We start from the raw sequence: 9626 nt of genomic DNA, 5'->3' as shown, positions 1-9626 counted from the left end.
TTCTGGCACAGATAAATTGAACAATCGGCCCTTAGGAAACTTAATACCAGGAATCAAATTAATTGCACAATCGCAATCCCGATGAGGAGGTAAGGCACTGGCTTTGGGCTCATCAAATACATCCCGATAATCCGACAAAAACTCTGGAATTTCGGAAGGAGTGGAAGACGAAATAGACAAAAATGGAACATCACCATGTACCCCCTGGCAACCCCAGCTGGACACAGACATAGATTTCCAGTCCAATACTGGATTATGAACCTGTAGCCATGGCAACCCCAAAACGACCACATCATGCAGATTGTGCAACACCAGAAAGCGGATATCCTCCTGATGTGCAGGAGCCATGCACATGGTCAATTGGGTCCAATACTGAGGCTTATTCTTGGCCAAAGGCGTAGCATCAATTCCTCTCAATGCAATAGGATACTGCAAGGTCTCAAAGAAAAAACCACAGCGCCTAGCATACTCCAAGTCCATCAAATTCAGGGCAGCGCCTGAATCCACAAATGCCATAACAGAATAGGATGACAAAGAGCAAATCAGAGTAACAGACAATAGAAATTTAGACTGTACCGTACCAATGGTGGCAGACCTAGCGAACCGCTTAGTGCGCTTCGGACAATCGGAGATAGCATGAGTGGAATCACCACAGTAAAAACATAGCCCATTCCGACGTCTGTGTTCTTGCCGTTCAGCTCTGGTCAAAGTCCTATCACATTGCATAGGCTCAGGCCCATGCTCAGATAGTACCGCCAAATGGTGCACAGCTTTGCGCTCATGCAAGCGTCGATCGATCTGAATGGCCAAGGACATAGACTCATTCAGACCAGCAGGCATGGGAAACCCCACCATGACATCCTTAAGTGCTTCAGAGAGACCCTTTCTGAAGATTGCTGCCAGGGCACATTCATTCCACTGAGTGAGCACAGACCACTTTCTAAACTTCTGACAATATATCTCAGCTTCATCCTGACCCTAACACAGAGCCAGCAAGATTTTCTCTGCCTGATCCACTGAATTAGGTTCGTCATAAAGCAATCCAAGCGCCAGGAAAAACGCATTAACATCACGCAATGCCGGATCTCCTGGCGCAAGGGAAAATGCCCAGTCTTGAGGGTCACCACGTAACAAAGAAATAATGATCTTTACTTGTTGAACAGGGTCACCTGAGGAGCGAGGTTTCAAGGCAAGAAACAATTTACAATTATTTTTGAAATTCAAGAACTTAGATCTATCACCAAAAAACAAATCAGGAATTGGAATCCTAGGCTCTGACATCGGATTCTGAACCACAAAATCTTGAATGTTTTGTATCCTTGTAGTGAGATTATCCATCCAAGAGGACAGACCTTGAATGTCCATGTTTACACCAGTGTCCTGAACCACCCAGAGGTCAAGGGGAAAATAGAGACAAAACACACTGCAAAGAAAAAAAAATGGTCTCAAAATTTCTCTTATCCCTCTATTGAGATGCATTAGTACTTCGGGCCACCTGTACTGTTATGACCGGTGGTCGGGACAATAATGGACCTGGAGGTTAAGAGCACACGGAATGACCTGATAGTTACTGATAATAAGGACGAGCTCTGGGATGTGGGAACTCTGCTGACCGCAATCCCTAAACCTATCAAACACACTAGAAATAGCCGTGGATTGTGCCTAACGCTCCCTATGCAACTCGGCACAGCCTAAGAAACTAGCTAGCCCTGAAGATAGAAAAATAAAGCCTACCTTGCCTCAGAGAAATTCCCCAAAGGAAAAGGCAGCCCCCCACATATAATGACGGTGAGTAAAGATGAAAATACAAACACAGAGATGAAATAGACTTAGCAAAGTGAGGCCCGACTTCCTGAACAGACCGAGGATAGGAAAGGTTACTTTGCGGTCAGCACAAAAACCTACAAAAAGACCAGGCAGAGGGCGCAAAAGACCGTCCGCACCGACTCACGGTGCGGAGGCGCTCCCTCTGCGTCCCAGAGCTTCCAGCAAGCAAGACAACAAATTAAATAGCAAGCTGGACAGAAAAATAGCAAACCCAAGAAATACAAGCTGGAACTTAGCTTCTGATGGGAAGACAGGTCACAAGAACGATCCAGGAGTGAACTAGACCAATACTGGAACATTGACAGGTGGCATGGAGCAAAGATCTAAGTGGAGTTAAATAGAGCAGCAGCTAACGAATTAACCTCGTCACCTGTGAAACTCAGAAACACCTGTTGTGAATTCTGTGGCCAAGCTCCCTTCTGTGGTCGTGAGTGGTACTTCGGCTGGTTCTGTCTATGAGCTTCCTTTGGTGGATGAGAGTGGTACTGCGGCTTCTGAGTTTCCTTCCTCAGGTGATGAGGTTAAGTCGTTAGGTGCTGCTCTATTTAACTCCACCTAGTGCTTTGATCCTGGCCTCCAGTCAATGTTCTAGTATTGGTCTTGCTTTCTCCTGGATCGTTCCTGTGGCCTGTCTCTCCTGCATAAGCTAAGTTTTGCTTGTGTTATTTTTGTTTGCTATTTTTTCTGTCCAGCTTGCTATATTGGTTTTTCTTGCTTGCTGGAAGCTCTGGGACGCAGAGGGAGCACCTCCGTACCGTTAGTCGGTGCGGAGGGTCTTTTTGCCCCCTCTGCGTGGTTGTTTGTAGGGTTTTGTGTTGACCGCAAAGCAATCTTTCCTATCTTCGGTCTGTTCAGTAAGTTGGGCCTCACTTTGCTAAATCTATTTCATCTCTGCGTTTGTATTTTCATCTCAACTCACAGTCATTATATGTGGGGGGCTGCCTTTTCCTTTGGGGTATTTCTCTGAGGCAAGCTGGGCTTATTTTTCTTTCTTAGGGCTATTTAATTTCTCAGGCTGTGCTCGAGGCGCATAGGTCTGGTCAGGAGCGCTCCACGGCTACCTTTAGTGTGGTTGGATAGGATTAGGGATTGCGGTCAGCAGAGTTCCCACATCTCAGAGCTCGTCCTATGTTTTTGGTAATTGTCAGGTCACTTTGTGTGCTCTGAACTTCAAGGTCCATTGTGGTTCTGAATTACCTGTTCATAACAGTACTGGAAGCCCAAAGTACTAATGCTTCTCAATAGAGGGAAAAAAGAATTTCTGAGACCATTTTTTTTTCTTTGCACTGTGTTTTGCCTTTTTTTTTCCCCTAGACATTTGGGTGGTTCAGGACACAGGTGTAGTGAGGTCTGTCTTCATGTGTGGATCATCTCACTGCAAGAGTACAAAATATTCAAGACTTTGTGGCTCAGAATTCTATGTTAGAACCAAGAATTCCTATTCCTGATTTGCTTTCTGGAGATAGAGCTAAATTTCTGAGTTTCAAAAATAATTGCAAACTGTTTCTGGCATTGAAACCTCGCTCCTCTGGTGACCCAGTTCAACAAGTTAAGATCATTATTTCTTTATTACGTGGCGACCCTCAAGACTGGGCATTTTCCCTTGCGCCAGGAGATCCTGCATTATGTAATATTGATGCGTTTTTTCTGGCGCTCGGATTGCTGTACGATGAACCTAATTCAGTGGATCAGGCAGAGAAAAATTTGCTGGCTCTGTGTCAGGGTCAGGATGAGATAGAGATTTATTGTCAGAAGTTTAGAAAGTGGTCCGTGCTCACTCAATGGAATGAATGTGAGCTGGCAGCTATTTTCAGAAAGGGTCTCTCTGAAGCCCTTAAGGATGTCATGGTGGGATTTCCTATGCCTGCTGGTCTGAATGAGTCTATGTTTTTGGCCATTCAGATCGGTCGACGCTTGCGTGAGCGTAGATCTGTGCACCATTTGGCGGTATTTTCTGAGCATAAACCTGAGCCTATGCAGTGCGATAGGACTTTGACCAGAGCTGAAAGGCAAGAACACAGACGTCAGAATGGGCTGTGTTTCTACTGTGGTGATTCCACTCATGCTATCTCCGATTGTCCTAAGCGCACCAAGCGGTTCGCTAGGTCTGCCACCATTGGTACGGTACAGTCGAAATTTCTTTTGTCCTTTACTTTGATCTGCTCTTTGTCTTCCTATTCTGTCATGGCATTTCTGGATTCAGGCGCTGCCCTGAATTTGATGGACTTGGAGTTTGCTAGGCGCTGTGGGTTTGTCTTGGAGCCCTTGCAGTGTCCTATTCCATTGAGAGGAATTGATGCTACGCCTTTGGCCAAGAATAAGCCTCAGTATTGGACCCAGCTGACCATGTGCATGGCTCCTGCGCACCAGGAGGATATTCGCTTTCTGGTGTTGCAGAATCTGCATGATGTGGTCGTGTTGGGGTTGCCATGGCTACAAGTCCATAACCCAGTATTAGATTGGAAATCAATGTCTGTGTCCAGCTGGGGTTGTCAGGGGGTACATGGTGATGTTCCATTTCTGTCTATCTCATCATCCACCCCTTCTGAGGTCCCAGGGTTCTTGTCTGATTACCGGGATGTATTCGATGAGCCCAAGTCCAATGCCCTACCTCCGCATAGGGATTGTGATTGTGCTATCGATTTGATTCCTGGTAGTAAGTTTCCTAAGGATCGACTGTTTAATTTATCTGTACCTGAGCACGCCACTATGCGGAGTTACGTAAAAGAATCCTTGGAGAAGGGTCATATTCGCCCGTCGTCATCGCCATTGGGAGCAGGGTTCTTTTTTGTGGCCAAGAAGGATGGTTCGCTGAGACCTTGTATAGATTACCGCCTTCTAAATAAAATTACGGTCAAATTTCAGTACCCCTTGCCGCTGCTGTCTGATTTGTTTGCTCAGATTAAGGGGGCTAGTTGGTTCACCAAGATAGATCTTCGTGGTGCATATAATCTTGTGCGTATTAAACGGGGCGATGAATGGAAAACAGCATTTAATACGCCCGAAGGCCATTTTGAGTACCTGTTTATGCCATTCGGGCTTTCTAATGCTCCATCAGTGTTTCAGTCCTTTATGCATGACATCTTCCGAGAGTACCTGGATAAATTCCTGATTGTATACTTGGATGATATTTTGGTCTTCTCGGATGATTGGGAGTCTCATGTGAAGCAGGTCAGAATGGTGTTCCAGGTCCTGCGTGCTAATTCTTTGTTTGTGAAGGGGTCAAAGTGTCTCTTTGGTGTTCAGAAGGTTTCATTTTTGGGGTTCATTTTTTCTCCTTCTACTATCGAGATGGACCCTGTTAAAGTTCAGGCCATTTATGATTGGACTCAGCCAACATCTCTGAAGAGTCTGCAGAAGTTCCTGGGCTTTGCTAATTTTTATCGTCGCTTCATCAATAATTTTTCTAGTGTTGCTAAACCGTTGACTGATTTAACCAAGAAGGGTGCTGATGTGGTCAATTGGTCTTCTGCTGCTGTGGAAGCTTTTCAGGAGTTGAAGCGTCGTTTTTCTTCTGCCCCTGTGTTGTGCCAACCAGATGTTTCGCTTCCGTTCCAGGTCGAGGTTGATGCTTCTGAAATTGGAGCAGGGGCTGTTTTGTCGCAGAGAAGTTCTGATTGCTCGGTGATGAAACCATGCGCCTTCTTTTCCAGGAAATTTTCGCCTGCTGAGCGAAATTATGATGTTGGCAATCGAGAGTTGCTAGCCATGAAGTGGGCATTCGAGGAGTGGCGTCAATGGCTTGAAGGAGCTAAGCATCGCGTGGTGGTCTTGACTGATCACAAGAACTTGACTTATCTCGAGTCTGCCAAACGGTTGAATCCTAGACAGGATCGTTGGTCGCTGTTTTTCTCCCGTTTTGACTTTGTGGTTTTGTACCTTCCGGGCTCTAAAAATGTGAAGGTGGATGCCCTGTCTAGGAGTTTTGTGCCCGATTCTCCGGGTTTGCCTGAGCCGGCGGGTGTTCTCAAAGAGGGGGTAATTTTGTCTGCCATCTCCCCTGATTTGCGGTGGGTGCTGCAAAAATTTCAGGCTAATAGACTTGACCGTTGCCCATCGGAGAAACTGTTTGTCCCTGATAGGTGGACGAATAAAGTTATCTCTGAGGTTCATTGTTCGGTGTTGGGTGGTCATCATGGAATCTTTGTTACCAGAGATTTGGTGGCTAGATCCTTTTGGTGGCCGTCTCTGTCGCGGGATGTGCGTTCTTTCGTGCAGTCCTGTGGGATTTGTGCTCGGGCTAAGCCCTGCTGTTCTCGTGCCAGTGGGTTGCTTTTGCCCTTGCCGGTCCCGAAGAGGCCTTGGACACATATCTCTATGGATTTTAATTCGGATCTCCCCGTCTCTCAAAGAATGTCGGTCATTTGGGTGGTTTGTGATCGCTTCTCTAAGATGGTCCATTTGGTGCCCTTGTCTAAATTGCCTTCCTCCTCTGATTTGGTGCCATTGTTTTTCCAGCATGTGGTTCGTTTACATGGCATTCCAGAGAACATCGTTTCTGACAGAGGTTCCCAGTTTGTTTCGAGGTTTTGGCGAGCTTTTTGTGCTAGGATGGGCATTGATTTGTCTTTTTCCTCGGCTTTCCATCCTCAGACAAGTGGCCAGACTGAACGAACCAATCAGACCTTGGAAACATATCTGAGATGTTTTGTTTCTGCTGATCAGGATGATTGGGTGTCCTTTTTGCCTTTGGCTGAGTTCGCCCTTAATAATCGGGCCAGCTCGGCTACTTTGGTTTCGCCGTTTTTCTGCAATTCTGGGTTCCACCCTCGTTTCTCCTCAGGGCAGGTTGAGTCTTCGGACTGTCCTGGTGTGGATACTGTGGTGGATAGGTTGCAGCAGATTTGGACTCATGTAGTGGACAATTTGGCTTTGTCCCAGGAGAAGGCTCAACGTTTCGCTAACCGCAGGCGCTGTGTGGGTCCCCGACTTCGTGTTGGGGATTTGGTTTGGTTGTCATCTCGTTATATTCCTATGAAGGTTTCCTCTCCTAAGTTTAAGCCTCGTTTCATTGGTCCATATAGGATTTCTGAGGTTCTTAATCCTGTGTCTTTTCGTTTGACTCTTCCAGCTTCTTTTTCCATCCATAACGTGTTCCATAGGTCATTGTTGCGGAGATACGTGGCACCTGTGGTTCCATCTATTGATCCTCCTGCTCCGGTTTTGGTTGAAGGGGAGTTGGAGTATATAGTGGAGAAGATTTTGGATTCTCGTGTTTCGAGACGGAAACTCCAGTATCTGGTTAAGTGGAAAGGTTATGGTCAGGAAGATAATTCCTGGGTCTTTGTCTCTGATGTCCATGCTGCCGATCTGGTTTGTGCCTTTCATGTGGCTCATCCTGGTCGGCCTGGGGGCTCTGGTGAGGGTTCGGTGACCCCTCCTCAAGGGGGGGGGTACTGTTGTGAATTCTGTGGCCAAGCTCCCTCCTGTGGTCGTGAGTGGTACTTCGGCTGGTTCTGTCTATGAGCTTCCTTTGGTGGATGAGAGTGGTACTGCGGCTTCTGAGTTTCCTTCCTCAGGTGATGAGGTTAAGTCGTTAGGTGCTGCTCTATTTAACTCCACCTAGTGCTTTGATCCTGGCCTCCAGTCAATGTTCTAGTATTGGTCTTGCTTTCTCCTGGATCGTTCCTGTGGCCTGTCTCTCCTGCATAAGCTAAGTTTTGCTTGTGTTATTTTTGTTTGCTATTTTTTCTGTCCAGCTTGCTATATTGGTTTTTCTTGCTTGCTGGAAGCTCTGGGACGCAGAGGGAGCACCTCCGTACCGTTAGTCGGTGCGGAGGGTCTTTTTGCCCCCTCTGCATGGTTATTTGTAGGGTTTTGTGTTGACCGCAAAGCAATCTTTCCTATCTTCGGTCTGTTCAGTAAGTTGGGCCTCACTTTGCTAAATCTATTTCATCTCTGCGTTTGTATTTTCATCTCAACTCACTGTCATTATATGTGGGGGGCTGCCTTTTCCTTTGGGGTATTTCTCTGAGGCAAGCTAGGCTTATTTTTCTTTCTTAGGGCTAGCTAGTTTCTCAGGCTGTGCTCGAGGCGCATAGGTCTGGTCAGGAGCGCTCCACGGCTACCTTTAGTGTGGTTGGATAGGATTTGGGATTGCAGTCAGCAGAGTTCCCACGTCTCAGAGCTCGTCCTATGTTTTTGGTAATTGTCAGGTCACTTTGTGTGCTCTGAACTTCAAGGTCCATTGTGGTTCTGAATTACCTGTTCATAACAAACACCCACCAGAGGAAGTCCATGGACAGAACCAGCTGAAGTACCATTTATGACCACAGGAGGGAGCCCGACAACAGAATTCACAACAGTGGACTACTCCGCTGACGTGCAGACACTGCTACTAATCCCAAAACGATTTACTGGATTAGATGCAGTAAAAATTTAGATACACAAGTGGTGTAGCTAGCTTCACAGGCGGGCTACTCCGCTGACGTGCAGACACTGTTCCTAGCCCCAAAACGATTTACTCAGTTAGATGCAGTAAAAATTTAGATACACAGACGGTGTAGCTTCACAGGCAGGCTACTCCGCTGACATGCAGTCACTGCTCCTAGGCTCAAAACGATTTACTGAGTTAGATGCAGTAAAAATTTAGATTTACAGGTGGTGTAGCCTCACAGGCAGGCTACTCTGCTGACGTGCAGACACTGCTACTAATCCCAAAACGATTTACTGGGTTAGATGCAGTAAAAATTTAGATACACAGGCAGTGTAGCTAGCTTCACAGGTGGGCTACTCAGATGACTACCAGACAATGCTACGAGCCCAAAAGGATTGGCTGAGCTAGATTACACCAAATGCTGTGACAAACACTTGCACAGCACTGGCACAGACCTGCCTGGAAAAAAGTGCTAGGAACTACTGTAACCTACCCTGAAAAGGGCTGATATTACAACTAGTCCCGACTCCCGACTCCCTAAACCTATCTCTCAGAAAATTCACTTGCAAAAAAGACTCTTAGACTGTATAGCGCCCACAGCAGCAGCAGTGCCGTCTAGCACTAAGCTGCAGCAGTGAGGAAATGTTGGCGACGGGGAAAATAGCTGGTTCCAATAGGGCAATGACATGTGACATACACAGCCAATGACACATGCCCTTGCTTGTGTGCATCACATGCACATTGCTGTGTGTGTGCACTGCTGATAGGCTGAGAGACTGCACCGCCCCACTGTAAATGCAGGAAAAAAAAAAGGAGATCGGCATTATTTCAGCACAGATCTATCCCCCCCCCCGCCCACTATACACTGAAACAGTCTATTAACAATGATAAACAGTTTTAATGTGAAAATCAAGTTAGGCTTTTGGTGAACGAACAGTTATCGAACAGAGACTCGAACAGCCGAATTTTAAGCAAATTGTTCAAGTTCGTCTAATGACTGGAACACCGCCCTAAACAGCTCGAGTTTGAAATTGGCGAACAGTTCGACTCGAACACGGCTCATCTCTAGTTACTAGACAAACATTCGGTACGTTCTCTCTGTCTCTGTCATACTGAAGCACTATGCTGCTAGTATGTCACTATATGGAACGTTTCTGTATGTACAACCAGCTGCGCTCTTGGTGGTTGCTTATTTTACCTCCCCCTTATTCTGAGTCTTTCCTTTCTTACATAGGTACAATCCTTGAAGGGTACTTTCTATTATATAACTAATGATTACTCACCTCCCAGTATGAGTTTAGTAACTCAAATACTTCTAGTGCCCAATGGAATATTTGTATTGAGTTGCATCCAATTTAATTTCTGTGTGCTAAAGTCACCTTATGGCCCGAAATACAAAAGAGTCAGTGTTACACTGTAGGTA

The sequence above is a fragment of the Ranitomeya imitator genome, chromosome 8, assembly GCF_032444005.1.
Source record: "Ranitomeya imitator isolate aRanImi1 chromosome 8, aRanImi1.pri, whole genome shotgun sequence".
NCBI lineage: Eukaryota > Metazoa > Chordata > Amphibia > Anura > Dendrobatidae > Ranitomeya > Ranitomeya imitator.
The sequence above is the reverse complement of the archived record's forward strand: the minus strand, read 5'-3'. Positions refer to the sequence as shown.